This window comes from Myodes glareolus, chromosome 6 (genome assembly GCF_982192425.1).
Source record: "Myodes glareolus chromosome 6, mMyoGla1.1, whole genome shotgun sequence".
NCBI classification, from domain to species: domain Eukaryota; kingdom Metazoa; phylum Chordata; class Mammalia; order Rodentia; family Cricetidae; genus Myodes; species Myodes glareolus.
The window spans coordinates 86,862,020-86,882,290 of NC_142031.1; the positions used below are offsets into that span (position 1 = coordinate 86,862,020).

The 20,271-nt window shown below is 44.0% G+C and overlaps 1 long non-coding RNA gene across 1 annotated transcript; it reads left to right on the forward strand.

The window, feature by feature from the left end:
* Nucleotides 1–7,731: 7,731 nt before the first annotated feature.
* LOC125388128 (uncharacterized) lies at nucleotides 7,732–14,342 on the forward strand. Its single transcript, XR_007228138.3, has 3 exons — nucleotides 7,732–7,888; nucleotides 14,005–14,141; nucleotides 14,221–14,342. It is a non-coding gene; the product is annotated as an uncharacterized LOC125388128 (long non-coding RNA).
* Nucleotides 14,343–20,271: the final 5,929 nt, after the last annotated feature.

The following is a 20,271-nucleotide window of genomic DNA, read 5'->3' on the forward strand; positions in this document are numbered from 1 at the left end:
GCTTGCTTGCTTATTTATTCATTTATTTTGAGGCAGGGTCTCATGTAGCCCAGTGTGGGCTTTTTTTTCTTTTCTTTTCTCTTCTTTTTTCTTTTTTTCTTTTTTTCTTGAGACAGGGTTTTTCTATGCAACAGTCCTAGCTGTCCTGGAACTTCTCTGTAACCAAGACTGGCCTTGAACTCACAGATCCACATGCCTCTGCCTCCCGAGTTGGGATTAAAGGCCTGTGTACCACTGCCTGGTGTACTTAAGATCTCTGTGAGTTTGAAGTCAGCCTGGTCTACAGAGTGAGTTCCAAGACAGTAAGGGCTGTCCCACAAAGAAACCCTGTCTTGAAAAGAATAACAACAACAAAAACAAAACAAAACTAACAAACAAAAAAACCAAAAACCCAAAAACAACAAAATACAACAGGTAAATGTGGAAACAATCAAAATTGGAATTGGAAACCACTAGGCTGGTCAAATGTAAAGAGAGAATTAGTCAATAGGAAGGCAAAGCTGAGGGAAGTCAGTCGGTGACCCAACTTATCTTGGCACTAAAGAAGGCAATAACTGAAGATAAAATAGTTAAGATTTTTTTCAAGAAGGATACAAATTATTGGTTAAAAATACTGAATGTGAGGTAGATTATCACAAGAAAAGGAGAAGAAAACCATATTTAGGACAGTGAGATGACAAAACATTAAGGACAGAGGCGACTGTCTAGAAGGCTTTGTAAAGCAGTGCTTGGACCGTGGACTGCCAGCCTGGAAAGGACCCGGATTCAAAGTGCAGTCTCTGCTGAACTCATACGCTTTGACACAGTGGGAAACTTGGAAAATTCCAAGCCAAGCCATCATATAGCGAGGATGGCTTATACGAGAGAAGAGAATTTGAAACCCCACTTTTGTATTGCTAACCTACCGAGAGTGTGTTCACTCAGCTACGACAGCACACACCTATGATCTCAGCCCTCGGGAGGCTGAAGCAGGAGGATTGCCGAGTTTTCAGGCCAGCCTGAATTACATACTGACTACCAAGTCTGCCAGACGCTGCCTCAAATCCTCTGCTATCCCACAAAAAAAGGAGAGTATGTACAGTAAAAATATTTTTAGATGATTGAGGAGTAAGTGCTAACCAAGCAACAGACCTTTACTGCAAGGACTTCTGAAAATTGCTTAGAGGGGAAGAAAAAGACAGATTGAGAGAGCAGGAGAGAGGGAGAGAGAGAGAGAGAGAAAGAGAGAGAGAGAGAGAGAGGAGATGGTGGTAAATGCGGTTGACGCCTTTGAATGCAATCATTACGGTAGCAGTGTTTGTGTGTGTTTAAAGGCAACTTGACAGTCACAGTCTGGTCCACCAAAGGATGCGAGAGCAAGGAGAAGGCTACAACACTGGTTAGATTCAGACTTTGCTAAAGAAATCTAAGATTAAATGGGTTAAATTACGTTCTATCACTGGAAGACTAGAAATAGAATATAATTCCTTACCAGAAGAATAATAAAATAAAGGCCTGCTTGCCACCAGGGACCCTGGAGGCACTGTGGTAAGGATCCTTGTAGAACAAAGAAAAGACAACATGGCTTTACTAGGGACAGTATATGTGTGCATAGCCTTATCTCATTTCTGTGCTCTCTCTGTCATGGCAGCTTGATCGCGTTCCTATCCTAGGGTTGTGGTGACCCTATCATTCAAATAGCCTTAGTGTCATGGCCTTATGGCCATAATATACTCTTGTAGTCATAAGATATATGCTATCATAGTAGGGGGACAAAGAGCCTAGAACTGTATATAAGGCGAGGCCCACTGAGCTCACAGCCAGGCCTTTACGTATTGATTCGCTGAGCCTGCGTCAATACAGTTAAAGCTGCTTCGTGGCAAAGCACTCTGGTGTCCTGATCCCCTGTCTGGGAACCCACTACCCCACCACACATGGCACAGACCCAGAGAAGTGTACCCTTCATCAAACAAGCTCCTCCCTGCCACAGAGACCATTACCGAAAGCCCCAACTGGTCAACATGCAGAACAGTCGGCTGTGGAGTGCCAGCCCCACTGGGTAGATCTCCAACACAACCCCTACCTCTAAGGCTTAAGGATGGTCATAGAAAAGGGGGTGGAAAAATCGTAAAAGCCAGAGGACCAAAGTATCTGTTTTGAGATTTGCTTCCTATATAGGAAAGGGAAGCGGCATTCATGAAATCTCAACAATATGGTCCCCTCGCAGAGGCCTGAACGATGATTTCACCTACTGACCTGCCAACAGGGATGGGAGGGGATCTCACAAAGCCCCTCCCCTCGATGAAGAGTGGCAGGCAATTACTAACTGCTGAGTGGGGAGAATCAGTCTTCCCCAGGGATGAGCCTTCAACACATATACACAGGAGCAACACGAAGCGGACTCAGCCAGTTGTATTTATGCATTTATAAATACGTATCCATGTTGTGCCAGCTAGTTGTTTGTCAACTTGACACAAGCTAGAGTTTTCTGGAAGGAGGGAACCTTGGTTGAGAAAATGCCTCCGTAAGATCTGGCTGAAGAACATTTTCTCAATTAGTGATCGATTGATGACCATTGTGACTGGTGCCCCCTGGGCTGGGGATCCTGGGTCCTAAAAGAAAACAGACTGAGTAAGCCAGGGGAAGCAAGCCCGTAAGCAGTACTCCTCCATGACCTCTGTATCAGCTCCTGCTTCCTGGTGCCTGCCCTGCTTGACTTCCTGTCCTGACTCCCTTCAGTGATGAGCAATGATGTGGAAGTGTTAGCTGAATAAAGTCTTCTCTCCCCATTTTACTTTGGTCATGGTGTTTCATTGCAGCAATAGCAACCCTAACTAGGATGCATGTTACAATAATAAACAAAGACGAGAAGGTAGATCTGGGAGGAGTGGGTAGTAGTATGAAATTCTTGTTTTAGGATTATTAATTAATTAATTAATGTGCACTGATGTTTTGCCTGTGTATAATCTGTGTGAGGGTGTCAGAAGCCCTGGAACTGGAGTTACACACAGGTGTAAACTGCCATATGGGTGCTGGGAATTGAACCTGGGTCCTCTGGAAGAGCAGCCAATGCTCTTAACCACTGAGCCACCCCTCCAGCCCTGAAATTCTTCAATTACAAGAAATATTACATTAAAAATAGAGTGAGGGGAATTTTGTCAGGCTTGCAGGCAAAGGCAGGCATGAGGTTTGATTGGAGGGGCCTTTCCCTCTTGCTTCTCCACTATCTTTCTTCTGGGTACTGGGCAGTGTATGCATTTTCTGGTACTCTGGCTTCCTCTCTTTCTCTGAAGCTGCCTCACCCCCACCACCATCTTGCTGTGTAGAGGCTGGGCGACTGCATAGTTGACCTCCATACCTGACTCTGTGGTTTTCTCTCTACTTCTTGCTCCTCCTCCTCTGGGCACATGCCAAGGTTTACAGCTTGCCTGCTTCCTCTTTTAAGCTCTGATAAAATTGTCCTTGAGGGGAGGAAAGAAAATAAAAAGCAAGAGAGGCAAAATGACAAAGAGGAAGTTCTGCAAATAATGACAGGAGCAACCGCCAAGTGCACCTCACCAGCAGGAGACCCTGAGTTCAAACCAAAGCAGCCTGAGGGTGGTGGTCCCAGCACTGGAAAGGCTGTGGGGAGACAGGTACCCCTGGGGCTCACTAGCCAGCCATACTGCACTACGTGGTGAGCTCTGGTAGGTTCCGTAAGAGACCCTGTCCCCACAAACAAGGTTGATGTCTCAGGGAATGAAACCAGAGGATGATCTCTTTTATTTATTTATTTTTTGCATTTATTTTTGAGACAGGGTCTTGCTGTGGTGTAGACTAGACTGGCCTTAAATTTACAGAGATCCACTTGCTTCTGTCTCCCAAGTGCTGGAATTAAAGGTATGCACCACTATGCCCTGTTCCAATTCTTCTTAGATTTATCTTCGGTCATGTGTATGAATGTTCTGCCTACATATATGTGTGGGCACCATATGTATACCTGGTACCCTCTGAGGTCAGAAGAAGGCAATAGCTCCCCTGGAACTGTAGTAATGAATGGTTGCGAGCCACCATGTCGGTGCTGGGACTTGAACTTAGGTCCTCTGCAAGAACTGCTCTTAACTACTGAGAAAACTGCCCAGCACCCCGAGGTTGATCTCTTGCCTCCACACACACTTGTATATATGTATTGAAAGACTCCCCGCTGGGCGTCTTCCCTCGGGAGAGACCCCAAGCCCAAAGACCAGTCAAAGCACGCAGCCGGATGCAAGCAGCAAGAGGTTTATTTGGGGTACACAGGTACCTGCGGGCGACAAAGCCTCTCGGGGACTTTGCGCCCCGCAGGTTGGGGGTGAGGGGTTTTTATAGGGGAGCAAAAAGCAAGGTTTACAGAAGCGAGATGCAGGGTGGTAAATTGTTAACCTAGATAACATTGAGGGGACTGCTTGGCGGTTTATTGTTCCTCTCATCCTGCCTTCCCCTTTTCTGGCTGGCGACTAGATGTCTGATAGCATAGCCCCTGATCCGTGATGAGCCCCGCTTTCTACGTGACTCAGGCCTCGCAATCTTCTCTTTCTTTGTTCCTATGACCTATCCATAAATCTTATGTCTCGCAGCCAGATGAGGCTATCTTTGCTCAGGTGTCTTTGCTCAGCATTGTGGAGGTCCTGAATTAGGCCTGTTATTTGTTCAGCACTCTGGAGGTCCTGACTCCGGAGGCCTTAATGGAGCTTGCTATCTGAAAACCTTTGCAGAGCGTTATAACTGTGGTTAAGGTTAAAAACCAGTTTTAACTGTGACCCCAATGAAGTTGGGGTCCTTCAGTATATGTGTATACACATACATGCACCCACATGAACACACAGACACACATGTCTGTAAACATAAACAGCAAGGTGGGGCTGCTGAGGTGACTCAGCAGGTAGAACAAACCAGAGAACCTTCATTTGACTCTGGAAGGAGAGAGCTGCCTGCAGAAAGTTGTTCCCTTGTGTTCACGTGCACAGTGGCACACACGTATGCAGTCACAAATACACCATACAAAAACACATGCACAATAGTAACTAATCTAAAGTTTTGTGTTTTTTTTTTAAAAAAGGAGAAGAATAACAAAACACAAGGTAGCAATTTATATCTCTGACTGTATCAATGATCAGTTAGTCCACAGAGATTAAATCTCTTTATTAGAAGTGAGACTCTGGGACTAGGATTCAGCTTGACTGTATGTAGTGCTGGGCAACTAAGTACATAAGCCTGTTGCTTCATTCTTCTGTATTTTAAAGGATATTAGGAAACAGCTATTGGTAAAACAGAAAATGCATTTACTTAACTTGCCAGCCTGTAGAGAAAGGCTGCTACTCCCCTTCAGCTCTCCTGCAACATTGTTATGGTTTTATCAAAAAGGTAAGAGAAGCCAGGAGATGGGCATGCGCTACTGTAGCTGAGACAAGTTGTCAGGGCTGTGACACATGGGAAGCACATTCTTCTCTGGCTGGCCTCTAGGACCTGGATTGTTTGGCCGCTCTCTTCCCCTAGCATAGGATTCCTGGAGAAGGATTAATTCTCTACCACCCATTGCATCAGGGTCTTGCAATATTCTGAATGCAAAGCATAGTGTTTCTGCTAAGACTATCTGATCAGTGCTTAAGCAGAGAACCATGGTCACAGCAGAATGCTTGCCCAGCAAGAGGGGAGGCCCTGGGTTTGCTTCCCAGCACTGAAAAATAATAGAGCTATCCATCGGATTTAAAAAAAAAAAATCCAGCTAGTTGCTGTTTATAAGAAACATCCTGGGAGCCAGGAGTATTTAAATACATTAAAAATAAAGGAAAAGGAAAAAAGGAACTTCAGATAACACCAGTAAAGACAACTGTGGAACTGGGTCAGGTACGGGTGCAATTCACTAACACTTGGACTCTGACTCCTGTGAATGCATATATGCAGGCGATTGGTGGTGCACACCTTTAATCCCAGCACTCGGGAGGCAGAGCGAGCAGATCTCTGTGAATTTGAGGTCAGCCTGATCTGCAGAGTGTCCTGATCTACTGTCCAGGACAGTAGGGTTACACAGAAAAAAAAAAAAACACGCATATACCTGAAGGAAGCAAGTCTGATGCTGACTGACACCTCAGGGTGGACAGCCACACCGCACAGAAGCCATACTCTAAAACCCTGTCCCACAGTCAATGAGACAAAAAGGCAGCCTACTGAATGGGAAAAGATCTTCACCAACCCCATATCAGATGGAGGACTGATCTCCAAAATATATAAAGAACTCAAGAAATTAGACATTTAAAATTCCAAATAATCCAATTTAAAAATGGGGTGTAGATCTAAACAGAGAATTCTCAACAGAATCCCAAATGGCCAAAAGACACTTAAGAAAATGTTCAACATCCTTAGCCATCAGGGAAATGCAAATCAAAACGACTCTGTGGTACCATCTTACACCAGTCAGAATGGCTAAGATCAAAAATACCAATGATTGCTTATGCTGGAGAGAACATGGAGTAAGGGGAACACTCCTCCATTGCTGGTGGGAATGCAAACTTGTATAACCACTCTGGGAATCAGTATGGTAGTTTCTCAGAAAATTGGGAATCAACCTACCTCAGGACCCAGCAATACCACTCTTGGGCATATATCTAAAGGATGCTCAATCATACTACAAGGACATTTGTTCAACTATGCTCATAGCAGCAATATTTGTAATAGCCAGAACCTGGAAACAGCCTAGAGGCCCCTCAACTGAAGAAAGGATAAAAGAAAACATACATTTACACAATGGAGTACTATTCAGCGGAAAAAAAAAACCAATGACATCTTGAAATCTGCATGAAAATGGATGGAACTAGAAAAAAAACATCCTGAGTGACGTAGCCCAGACCCAGTGGTAAGTACTCACTCATAAGTAGATACTAGCTGTAAAGCAAAGGATAATGAACCTATAGTCCATGACCCCAGAGAAGCTAAGTGATAAGGTGAACTCTGGAAAGAGGAAATAGACAAGATCGCCTGACAAAATTGGGAGCATGGTGGTGGGGGGAGAAGGGAGGGCAAACGGGGAGGAGAGGAGGGGGGAGGAGAACTTGAAGGAATGGGATAGTCGAGAAGGAGGAAGGACAGAGATGAGAGCAAGGAAAGAGATATTTGATTGAGGGAGCCATTATGGGGCTAGCAAGAAACCTAGCACTAGAGAAATATCCAGGAATTCACAAGGATGATCCCAGCTAAGGCCCTAAGCAATAGAGGAGAGGGTGCTCAAACTAGCCTTGCCCTGTAGTCAGACTGATGAATATCTTAAATGTCACCATAGGGCCTTCATTCAGCAACTGATGGAAGCAGAGGCAGAGATCCACAGTGGAGCCCTGGGCTGAACTCCTAAAGTCCAGATGAAGAGTAGGAGGAGGGAGAATATGAGCAAAGAGGTCAAGACCATGATGGGAACACTCACTGAAACAGTTTGCCTGAGCTAATGGGAGCTCACCAACTCCAGCAGGACAGGGAAGGAACTAAAGGACCAAACTAGGCCCTCTGAATGTGGGTGACAGTTGTATGGCTGGAGCAGACTGTGGGACCAGCAGTGGCACCAGGGTTTATCCTTACTGTTTGTACCAGCTTTGGGGGAACCCATTCTCTTTGGATGGGTACCTTGCTCAACCTAGATATAGTAGGGAGGACCTTGGGCATTCCTCAAAGTAATGTGTCTTACTCTCTCTGAGGAGTGGTTGGAGGGGAAGGTGGAGGGGATGGGAGGAGGGAAGGGAGTGGAAACTGGGATTGGTATGTAAAATGAAAAAGATAGTTTGAATAAAATAAGTTAAAACCCTGTCCCTTCTGAGTTTCCACAGCCCGAAGAATGTCTTGAAGACAAGGTCATCTAAAGAGATATTCCTGGCAGAGAAGAAAAAAAGGACTTCTCCAATGCAGAGTAAGTCCTGTCTGTAGACCCGTGGGTCATTGTAGCCCTGCAGTAGGTCTCATTTTTCCCTTTAGCACAGATGGTTTAACATGTCCTTGGTGATTACAACCTCACACCGTGTCCCCTTTAATCTCTTCCACCCCTGGAGCCGTAGGGACTACTTTCCGCAGGTTTCCGGCCTGAGGAATCTGACTTCTGACCTCCAGTTAAGATAGTGAGGTCAGTTGTGTACAGCAGGACTCACGGCCCAGGGGGAACCTGCCTAATGGCCAGAGAGATGCTGTCCTTGTGTCTTCTAGAATGCAGCACCACTTCAGACTGAGCTCCTTTGGTAAGAGAGATTCCAGTCAGTTCCTACTCATGAAATCCAGCCCCTCCTCTCCAGCTGACCACTAGAATTGTCGAGGTCCATGCCCCTTAAAATCAGGAAGCAATTACAAGATAAAAGAACAACCTCCATCAGCTCCCCAGAAAAGGTTTCTGGGTCCAGAGCTGGGTGCGGGGACTGAGGCAGGAAAGTGTAGTGGAGAGTGATATCTGACTCTCCTACACAAACACCGCAATGAGAAAATAAGCATGTGAGCCACTGACCAGCCACCTAGACACTCCCGGATTTCTGTCGGTGACCTGCAACTCAGAAACTAGATATAGCAGCCTGCAGGAGAAAGACTGTGTCAGTCACATGACCTACGAGGCTTACCTTATGTGACATAAATACCCCTATCCTTTGCAGAGCGCTGATGGCAAGCTTCTGAACGATTTGCTTGTCTGCTTTCTCTCTTGGACCTATACTCTTTCTTATATGTTCCATGACTGTGTTTGCTCCTGGTCATATGTCTCTGGCCAACTCCTTGTTCCAGATACAAGAACCCAGACATCCTAGCGGCTGCCCACAGAAACCCAGCATCCGTGGTAGCAGCACCACTCACAACAGCCAAGGTAGAGAACCAGCCCTGGTGCTCAGCAACGTAGCCGTAGAGATAAAGACATAATTTTTTAAAAAATTGCATCGAGCAGCTTCTGGCAGGTGATATGCATTGTATGAGTCTTTATTAGATAAAGATTTGAAAGCTCTAAGTTGGAAGTATTAGGAGATTGAATGCTTCAGTCAGATCATCACGGCTGTAATTCAGGTGCCAGGAAGCTGCTGGAGGGAGAGCAATTTTCTCATGTTCACAGAGAGGGCAACTCCACACTAAGCAGGGCTGGTCAGCCCAGCTCTGCTTGCTGGGCACGATGGCAGCAGGATGGTGGTCTCTGGCTCACTTCCATCTTCCTGCTCCTGTAGATAGATGGTACTTAGTCCCAGCTAAGTCAGAGATAGAGCACTAGTCACAGACTCTGGGAGATGTTAAGATTTGCAGTCCAGCCCTTAAGATTCAGAGAGGACCGGTGAAACAGGTGAGAACGAACGGCAGACACCAAGGAATGGCAGACACCAACGGATGGGTGTGCGGACAAATAGCTAAGAACCAGCCTGTGGAGGTTTGACTGAGAATGGGCCCCATAAGCTCATACATTTGAATGATTAGACACCAGGGAATGGCACAATTTGAAAGGATTGGGGGGTGTGGCCTTGTTGAAGTAGGTGTGGCTTTGTTGGAGAAAGTGTGTCAGTGAGAAACTGTAAACAAGCTCCCAATTAAATGCATTCTTCTATAAAATCTGTCTTGGTCATGGTGTCTCTTCACAGTAATAGAACAGTGACTAAGACATTGCCTAATGTAAAAATATATAAGACTCTTATGAAGACAGTATTAAAATACTGCTGAAGGACATCACAGGAGACCTGAGTAAATGGAAAAAGATTCCATATTCTTGGATCATCTTGAGGAGGGCAATTACCTAAGCTAATCCCCCCTCCCACCCAACCCTGACCCCAGAGAGATGGGGTTTCTATGTGTAACAGTCCTGGCAGTCTTGGAACTTGCTTTGTAAACCAGACTGGCCTCAAACTCACAGAGGTCCACCCGCCTCTGCCTCCAAGTGCTAGGATTAAAAGCGTGCGCCACCACCACCCTGCTAATTCTTCATATAGTTTTAATGTAGCCAAGGCTGACCTTGAATTTACTATATAGCCCAATGTTCCTGCCTAACCCTGTAAGTCTTATTATTATAGGCATGAACTGGCATGCTGGGCTTCTAAGCTAATTTATGAACAAAACATAAGCAATAAAAGTATCATCTCATGGCATACAAGATAGCCCAACAGGTAATGTAATCACCATGCAACCCTGAAGACCTGAATTCAGTCCCTGAGGCACATGGTGAAAGGAGAAAACTCAATCCCAAAAGTTGCACCCTGACCGTCACATATACACCATGGCATAAGCACACCTCTGCTCTCACACACCTAACCCTAACCCCTAACCCCTAACCCTAATCCCTAACCCTTCACCCTAACCCCTAACCCCTAACCCCTAGCCCTAACCCTTAACCCTAACCCCTAACCTTAACTCCTAACCCTAACCTCTAACCCTTCACCCTAACCCTAACCCCTAACCCTAACCCTTCACCATAACCCCTAACCCTAACCCTTAACCCTAGCCCCTAACCTTAACTCTTAATCCTAACCCCTAACCCTAAGCTCACACACAATAAAAATTTTTTAAAGATCAGTTCTTGGTTAGAACGAGAGCTGCCCATTCTAGTATATGTATGAGAAAACAAAGAAGAATGGTTAGCACAAAAAAAAATGTAATTGAAACCAGCCTTACCAACCCCTAAACACACAAACTCTCAGAAATGAAGCTGGCGAATGTGGAAAATGTAGAGACACACACTGACAAAGATTAACTCCATAAGAAATACACATACACATTTTCCCCCTGGTAGTGTGGGAGCAGACCCAGGCTCTCACATGTGTCTTCTGCTAGTGAGCTTCACTTTCTTCACACACACACACACACACACACACACACACACACACACACACACACATCTAACAGGACTATTTGGTGAGTTGTATTGAGACATCAGAACTCTGTCTGGGGGGAAAATGTGACTCTACCACAAAGCATATACAAGAAAAACTCCAGATGGTTAAAGGTTGTAGAAAATGCAAAACAAGACTGTTCAAGTACTGAAAGGAAATGGGAGTTTCTTCATAACTGGAGTAAAGAGGCCTTTGCAATTCTGCTGTAAAGTTCCGCTTAACAAGAAAAAAGCCCCCACAATGCTTGAACAAAGTCAAAAGGCAAGAGAAAGCAGGATGATTGGTGGTGCACATCTTTAATCCCAGTGTTCTAGAGGCAGAGGCAGGCGGATCTCTGAATTTGAGACCAGCCTGGTCTACAGAGCAAGATCCAGGACAGTCATGGCCACATGAAGAAACCCTGTCTTGCAAAACCAAAACAAGGGAAAAAGAAAGGCAGTGAAATGTCCAAAGGAAGACATCTGTGGACTGGGGATGTGGCTAGGTTGGTGGAGAGTGCTTGTCCTGCCTGAATAAAACTCGAATTCAGTCCCCAGCATTTTGCAAACTGGACATGGTGGTGCCCATCTGTAACCCCAAGTGAGGTGGCATCAGGAGGATCAGAAGTCCAAGGTCATACCCAGCTACAGAGCGAGTCTGAGATGAGCTTGGGCTTCATGGGATACTCACCTTATTTTTATAGGCGCACAGAGATGACTCAGTGGGTCATGTTAGCTGCACAGGAGTGAAAACCCGAGTTCATATCCTCAGTACCAGGTAACACCAAGTGTGATGGAGTACATTTGTAGAGGAGGAGACATGCAGGCTCCCAGGGTCTTGCTGGCCAGCAAGTCTAGTGAAACTAGGTTCAGTGAAAGACCCTGTTACAAAAAAAGGCAGGAAGAGGTAGAGGAGGACACTCAGTATCAACCTTTGACCTCTGCATACACTGCACAAAAGTAAGGCAACACGGGGCTGGTGAGATGGCTCAGTGGTTAAGAGCATTGCCTGTTCTTCCAAAGGTTCTGAGTTCAATCCCAGCAACCATATGGTGGCTCACAACCATCTGTAATGAGGTTTGGTGCCCTCTTCTGGCCTGCAGACATACACACAGACAAAATATTGTATACATAATGAATAAATAAATAATTTTAAAAAAGTAAGGAAACACCTGTGTGTATACAATACACTAAGATGTTCAAGGGTGTCTTCAGTTACATAGCTAGTCTGAGGCCAGTTTAGGCTGCACAGACCCTGTCTCCAAAAGAAAAGAGTCCCTCTCATATATTTAAGAATTCATAATCAATAGAAAATGTTAGCAAAATAATAGAAAAAAATGAGAGAAAGAACAAAGGATTTGAACAGACAGTTTACATAAAAATACGAGCTCATGCCTGAGCGAGTTATTTGTACTTTGTTCTTGCGTTCCTTTGTGCAACATGCACATTATTCTTTGTAACTAACATATGTATAACTTTTTTAACACTCTGATTTGAGCATGACACCTTGTTAACGTGTCAAATTAAGATTCGTACTAAAGTGCACACACTCAGAAGCAGAGACGGGCAGATTTCTGTACTTCAAAGCCAGCCTACTCTTCAAAGTGAGCTCCAGAGTGACTGGGGCTGTTAGAAACACTGTCTTGAAAATCCCCTCCCCAAAAGAGACAAATAAGATAAATAAATAAAAAATAAAAGGTCTGTACTGAAAGGAAAAAATATGAGTTCACTTGAATACATGAAAATACACTCAACATCATTCATAATAAAAGAAATGTAAATTTAATGTAGACAGATACTATTTTTCACCTATCAAATTGTCAAATTTTATAAAATTTAATATTATACTCTACTGGTAAAACTTTAGGGGAATCAGTGGTTGAATGTCTCTCAAATTCAGTTTGTCCATTTCTGACAGAATAACTAATATATCATTTGACCAAGTGATATCACTTCTGAGAATTTAGTCTACCCGCATGTGTGAACTGATGTATGCTAAGGTTTGTCTTTTATGACTGGGGACAGTCCAATTGCCATCAAAATACAATCAGATAAATTATTTATGATACAACCAGCAATGAAATACAGTTTCTATAACAAAAGAATGAGGAAGTCCTTCTTGCTGTAGAGAAAGATTAAGAAACATTCATTTAAAATAACTAGGTACACATCAGTATATATGGAATATTACCTTTGGTGCAGTAAGCAGGTTAGAAACAGAGTATAGTTTCATTTACAATTGTGTGATAAAGTCTACCAAAAGCTAAATGGTGTTGCGTGTCTTTTCCTGTGGAGACATGAACAAACAGCAATTCACCCCAAATTAAGACATGCTTGTCTATCTACAGGACTTGCAGTCAGCTCCGCAAATGGGAGAGTCTGCTCTCCCTGCCAATTGTTACTGCTTGTATAACCTTGTAAATCTTTTAAGTTTCAGGAGCTTCCTTAGACTTGTGAGTTTTCTTTACTTGCAGAGTCTGGTAACTTGTGTCTTAAGAAGCCTGCTTCAGGAGAGAATATTTCATTTAGAGGAAATAGCTATTAAAAAGATGAGATCCAAAAAATGTAAAGGTATAAATTATTATAATAATAATTGTATTGTTGCAAATTTAATAAAATGGTTACAGTGAGTGCATGCAATAAACTATCCAGCAGAGGAGGTCCAGAAGCCAACTATCAATCATTTGAGCTGTGAAGGTTCAGATGGCTCCATGGTTCCCTTCTCTCGCCATTAGTCTCCAGCCCCAGCCAGTGTGAAGTTGATGCTGGTGATAGCTGCAGCAAGTGAGGAGAAAGACAGGGAAGGAGGGACAGCTGTTGTCCTGTGGGGCACAGGACAGACTAAATTTGGGTTAGGTTGGAAATACATAAGTGCAATTTTATCAGCCTGTCCTGTATGTCTTAGCAATACAGGTAGTTGTGATGGTTATGGTTGTGATGGTTAATCTCTTTTTAAATTTTAATTATTTACATATTTGTGTAGTGTGTATGCACATGCATCCATGTCACAGCACATATGTGGAGGTCAAAGGACAGCTTGTGGCAACTGGTTCTCTCTAGTCATAATACAGGATTCTGGGGATCAAAGTCAGTTCATCGGCAGTGTGGCGCTTGCCTTTACCAGCGAAGCCAACTCACCAGCCAGTGGTGCTTAACCTCGACTATCAACTTGATTGAACCTGGAATCAACTAAGAGATATGCCTCTTTGCAGGTCTGTGAAGCTATTTCCAGGGAGAATTAACTGAGAGGGTAAGACCCAAACCCAGCGTGAGCAGTATCTTCCTATGGTGATTCAGATTGGAAAAGGTCTAAGCAAAGACAGTGTTTGCCTGTCTTTGCTCTCTGCTAGTGAGTACATCTATCCTGTCGTTGCTGCTGCTATTCCCATCTTTGCTACCCTCATAACCCAGTTTCTTTGGCCTTCCAGTGTCTACTGAAGACCAGGAATTTTTGATTGGAACTGCCAAGGCATCCAGGCTTGTGGATTGAGCAACCACTGCCTGCTCAACTTCAGCAATGTGGAGACAACTATTGTTGGGCCACTCAGCACATTGTGTAAGTCACTCTAATCAATTTCCTCATATAATATCTATCCATTTGATTGGTTCTGTTCCTCTAGTGAACCTTAAGGAATATGTGATCAAGCACAAGGAGGGTGATGAAAGCTATTGATGACCTAGACTTCTTGCCTGGTGTTGAGGCAACAGAGAAACCCCCATCCATTTTCAACAATGTGGTCAACCAGCCAGGGTATAGCTGGAGATTTGATGGAAAAGTTTATGGAAAATAAGATTAGACTAAGAACAGTGAAATAAATTGAAACAGTAGTCAACACTGCTCTCACCCTGTTTATAGACAACTAGTCTTGGGCTATGTTATGGGCCAGTTGCCCAAGAAAATGATAACTCTTTTATAATGCAAATTGTTCTGGAGAAAAGAGAAACTGGAAGTTCCTGAACTCACTTTGTGAAGATTATATAACTTCACCCCCAAGACTGGGCAAGGAGCAACCAAAGAAAAGCAGGGCCCAGTCTTCAGTGCAGGAAAAAAATGAAAAATTATAATAAGTTATATATTAGTACATTAAATCTACTATTGTATCAAAACAACCATCATGAGCACGGGGAGGGGGAAGTAGTTATTTTAGGATAACTTTAGAAAATATATTAATTGAATACACTACATTAACACATTGAAGCAAAAACACCATCTGATTTAAATAGTTCCAAAAATTCAGAATTCATTTCTGGTCAGAGCTTCTTGGCAAACTAGAACCCAAAGAGCTTCATAAGTCGGTACCCAAAAGCTCACGACCAGCATTGTTTTCTGTGGTGAGCCTTCAGGGTTTCTACACGCAGTCAGAAGCCGGAGACATCTGTGATTACTATAGCATGTATCACTTGCTGGGGTCACTATCACACAGTACGAGAAACTGGAAAGAAACAGAATCTACAAGGATGTTGGCAAAGTGGCTGGAGTCGAGCTCAACATAAAAAAAAAGCAGCCCTTCTCTATATGAGACTTACCAGTGAGGGTATAATCAAGGAAAGAATATTTGTATTAGCAAGGCATGACGTTTACAGGTGAGAGTCAAGCTCATACTGAAAAGCTATAGAAATAGCCTCAGCTGAACATGGTTGTGCACACCCATATTGCCAGTACTCGGGAGGTGGGAGCAGGCAAATTTCTGTGAACTAGAGACCAGCCTGGTTTACACTGTGAGTTCTAAGCCATTCAGGAGATCTTACACAGTGAGATCCAGTCTTGGTGGGGAAAGACTTAGACCTTGTTTGACCCTTTATTTCCATCCAATATGTTGTTTGAGGTTTTCTATCCTGCCCAGTTCCCCCAGTTGTTAAGTCCCAAAGAAATCACCCAGAGGTCTACATTAGTTATAAACTAATTGACCCATTAGCTCAGGCTTTTTATTAACTCTTATAACTTATATTAGCCCATTTTGCTTGCCTATGTTAGCCAAGTGGCTTGGTACCTTTTTCAGTGAGGCAGTTATATCTTGCTTCTTTTGTGGCTGAATCAGGGCTACAGAGGAATGGGCTTCCTTCTTCCCAGAATTCTCCTGTTCTCCTTGACCCACCTCTTTCCTGTCTGGTTGTCCCACCTATACCTCCTGTCTGGCTACTGGCCAATCAGCGTTTATTTAAAATATAATTAACAGAATACAGACCATTGTCCCATACCACCCATGCAAACAAAATTCAGTATATTTAAAAAGAAACACATATGAAGAACTTAATAAACCATATTAATGAAGGGAAGACTTAATTATCTCAAAAATGGCGAGCTTGCACAAATTGACCTATAAATTCAATATATCCTTAATAAAAAAATTCCCAACGAACTTCTAGTTGTCCCTGAACAAATACTTCTTATATTTATATGGAATATAGTTGTATAGCTATGACAATCCAAACCCAGCACTGAGAAAGAAGAGTAAATTTCATAGTCTAGGGTGTTATAAGTCTGAAGTAATTGATGTGGGGAGCATTAACACAGAACAATCAAGTGGATTAGTGGAACTGAGCAACGGGCCTAAGAGCAGAGAGTTCAGGCACAAGGAGAGCTCCATGTGGGTCATGACCTCTCAAATAAGTGGGATAAGCTGAATGCTTAATGAATAGAACAGGAAAATCATTTTTTAAAAAATTTGGAAAGCCCAAATCCCATACTATACATGTGGTGGTTGGAAAGAAAATGACCCCATAAGCCCATAGGGAGTGGCGCGATTAGGAGGTGTGGCCTTGTTGGAGGAAGTGTGTCACTGGGGATGGGCTTTGAGGTTTCAGATGCTCAGGCCAGGCCCAGTGTCCTTCTCTTTTCCTACTGCCTGCAGAACTCTCACCTACCTCTCCAGCACCATGTCGGCCTGTGTGCCACCATTATTTCCTGTTGTGGAATATTATTTTAACTGTGCAGAGATGTGTTACATTTGTTTATACTGCAGAATGTTACTTTAACTATGTAAAGGCGTGTTATATTTGTTTTTGCTGTGTTTGTTTCATGGTATAAGGATGTGTGTTTCATTATGTAAAGATGTATTGTGTCTGTTTCACCTTGCCTGTCTAAGGCACCTGATTGGTCTAATAAAGAACTGAATGGTCAATAGCTAGGCAGGAGAGGGATAGGTGGGTCTGGCAAAAAGAAAGTAAATAGGAGGAGAAATCTAGGCTCTATAGGAGAAAGGAAAAAAAGAAGGAGCAAGAGAAAAAGGAGGAAGAGAGAACGAGAGATGCCCAGGACCAGAAGCCAGACATCAGCCAGCCAAACATATAGAAGCAGGGAAAGTGAGATATACAGAAGTAAGAAAGGTAATAAGCCCTGAGGCAAAAGGTAGATAAAGAGAAACAGGTTCATTTAAAAGAGCTAGTCAGAGCTAGGGCAGTGGTGGCTCACGCCTTTAATCCCAGCACTTGGGAGGCGGATGCAGGCGGATCTCTGTGTGTTCGAGGCCAGCCTTGTCTACAAGAGCTAGTTCCAGGACAGGCTCCAAAGCTACAGAGAAACTCTGTCAAAAAAAAAAAAGAAAGAAAGAAAGAAAGGAAGGAAGGAAGAAAGAAAGAAAGAAAGAGAAAAAAAAGGCAGAAATGAGTTAAGCTAGGCTGAGCATTCCAAATTAACAATAAGTCTGTGTCATCATGATTTCGGATCTGGTTGGTGGCTCAAAAGAAAAAGCCTAGTAGACTTTCCACCATGATGCCAGTGGATTAAACCTCTGAACTGTAAGCCACCCAATTGAATGTTTTCCTTTATAAGAGTTGCCTTGGTCATGGTGTCTCTTCACAGCAAATCTACACATGGAGCTGGAGAGATGATTTAGCAGTTAAGAGCACTTCCTGCTCTGGCAGAGGACCCAAGTTTTGTTTTCAGGACCCACATGGCAGCTCATTACTGCCTGGGACTCCAGGGAGTCTGACACCACCTGATCACTGTGGGCTCTAGACATGCATGCAGTACACATGTATACATGAAACCATTCACTCATACATGTAAAATGAAGATGAGTAAATCTTTAAAATATATCTACACATGAAAGGCAACTTTAAAATGTTTAAAAGGAAGATATTTGTATTATGCTACAGAGAAATAGAAGTGAATGTATTAATGCTTGTCTATTACAGGTCTATTACTTGGTTCATGTGCTCTCCAAGGCCGAGATGTTGCAGATCTCCCATTCACAGACTGGAGAACCTGGGGAATTAAATTTTTGACTAAGTAAGCCACAATTCCCAAATTGAAACAATATGTGTGTGCACACTTTGATCTCTTTCTTCTCCATATTGTGGTTTGAATGCTAAAATCAATTCCCTATAGACGCATATGTTGGAGCACTTGGTCCCCTGCTGGTGGCGCTGTTTTGGGAGGCTAAGGAACCTTTAGGACACAGCCCTTTGATGGAGGAAGCAGCTCAAGGTTCTCACACTAGTAAAAGGTGCTTGTTAGTCAACTTCTCCCGCCTCATCCCCCATAGGAACTCCAGTTCCTCCCACTACGTCCCCTAGGCCCTTCCAAACGTGCCCTGCCCCCTTTCCGTCTGCCTCTTTTCATGTTATTAACTCACTGTGTCTTGGAATGTTGGCTGCTCTGTTAACTTGGTCTTTTGTGTGTGTGTGTGTGTGTTCTTTTTTTTTCTTTTTAAAGTTTATTAAAATATAAAAGTTTCCATTTTCGCCCCTCCTCCCAACACCCTCCCACTCCCCCCCACTCCCTCTCCTCCTCCCTCTCCATCCCTAAGAGCAGTCCGGGTTTCCTGCCCTGTGGGAAGTTCAAGTTCCTCCCCCCTCCCTCCAGGTCCAGGAAGGTGAGTATCCAAACAGACTGGATCCCCAAAATCCAGTATATGCAGAGGAAACAAGTCCCAGAGTCATTGTCAATGGCTTTTTAGAAAGACTTCGGGTCAGCCACATTCAGGGAATCCAGCCTCCTCCAGAGAATCTGGTTGGATCAAGCGCTCCTTCAGTCTCAGTCAACTGGCCTTGGTGAACTCTCATTAGATCAGTCCCCTTGTATCAGTGGGTGATCGCTCCCCTTGCGGTTCTGATTTCCTTTTTCATGTTCTTCCTCCTTCTGCTCCTCCTTTGGACCTTGGGGGGCTCAGTCCGGTGCTCCAATGTGGGTCTCCGTCTGCATCGCTATCCATCACCAGATGAAGGTTCCCTCTGATCTTGCCCTCCCTGCTCACGTTCTTCTTCCTTCTGCTTCTCGCTTGGACCTGGGGAGTTAAGTCCAGTGTTCCAACGTGGGTCCCCGTGTTAACTTGGTCTTGTACAGTTAGCTGCAGTGTGTTTCTGAGTGCAGTGGCCTTGTCATGACCCAAAGACATCATTTCTCAGCTCTCCTCTCCAACCCTCCAGCTTCCACAATCTTTCTGCCCCTCTCCCACGGCATTCCCTGAGCCTTGTGGGTAGAAGGTTGATATAGATGTCTCATTTAGGGCTAAGCACTTGATGGGCACTTAATTCTTAGGATTCTGATTATTTATGAATCTCTGTATTCAATGGTGAGCCCTGGAGAGAAAGCTGTCTGTCAAGCACTGAGCTAGGGGGATAAGCATAAATATTTAGAAGGCAGTTTGACAGCATGTTCTTTAAAAAAACAACAGTTGTGATTTCTCCATAGGGCTTGTGACTTCCCAACCCATGGGCTTTTGACCAGGTTAAAAGTACCTTGGTTTTTGAAACAGGGTCTCTCTGTATAATCTTATCTATCCTGGGGCTCTCTATGTAGACCGGGGTGGCCTTAAACTCACAGAAATCTTCTTTCCTCTGTCCCCTAAGTGCTGGGAATAAAGACATGTGCCAATACATGTGGCAACGGCTTTTCTCCCGCAGTGGCCTGTGCAGCACCTGCTAGCACTAGGAAAGCTAGTCACAGGGAGTTTACAGGTCAGGTCCAGTCTGGTTTCTCTATCCTGAAACCGGTGTAGTCTGTCTTCAGTCCCATCTAGTCTAGTTCTGGTGGGCAACCAAGAGCAACGGCAATAATCTGCTGTTTGGGGGTGTGCTCTGGAACCCCTCCAATCAGTCACTCATGGGGAATTACCCCACGCCAGTCCCGCTTTTGTCTTAACCCTTGGTTCTTGACTCAAGACTGTGTGACCTGTTGTCTCAGATGCCTGCCACCCCACCGTGCCTTCCCTGCTGTGAGGGGCTGTGTCTCTTCTTGAATCCCAGCCAAACCTTAGCAATGAAGAAGTAGTGAAATGCTGGAGAGATGGTTCAATGGTTAAGAACATTGACTGCTCTTCCAGAGAACCTGGGTTCCATTCCCAGCATCCAACCCCGAGGTCACAGCTGTCTGTAACTCCAGTTCCAGGGGTTCTGTGCTGACTAGTTTTATGTCCGCTTGACACAGCTAGGCAGTGGTTCTCAGCTTGTGGGTCACAACCCATTTGGGTCACATATCAGATAGTTATATTACAATTCATAACAGTAGTAAAATTTCAATTATGAAATAGCATTGA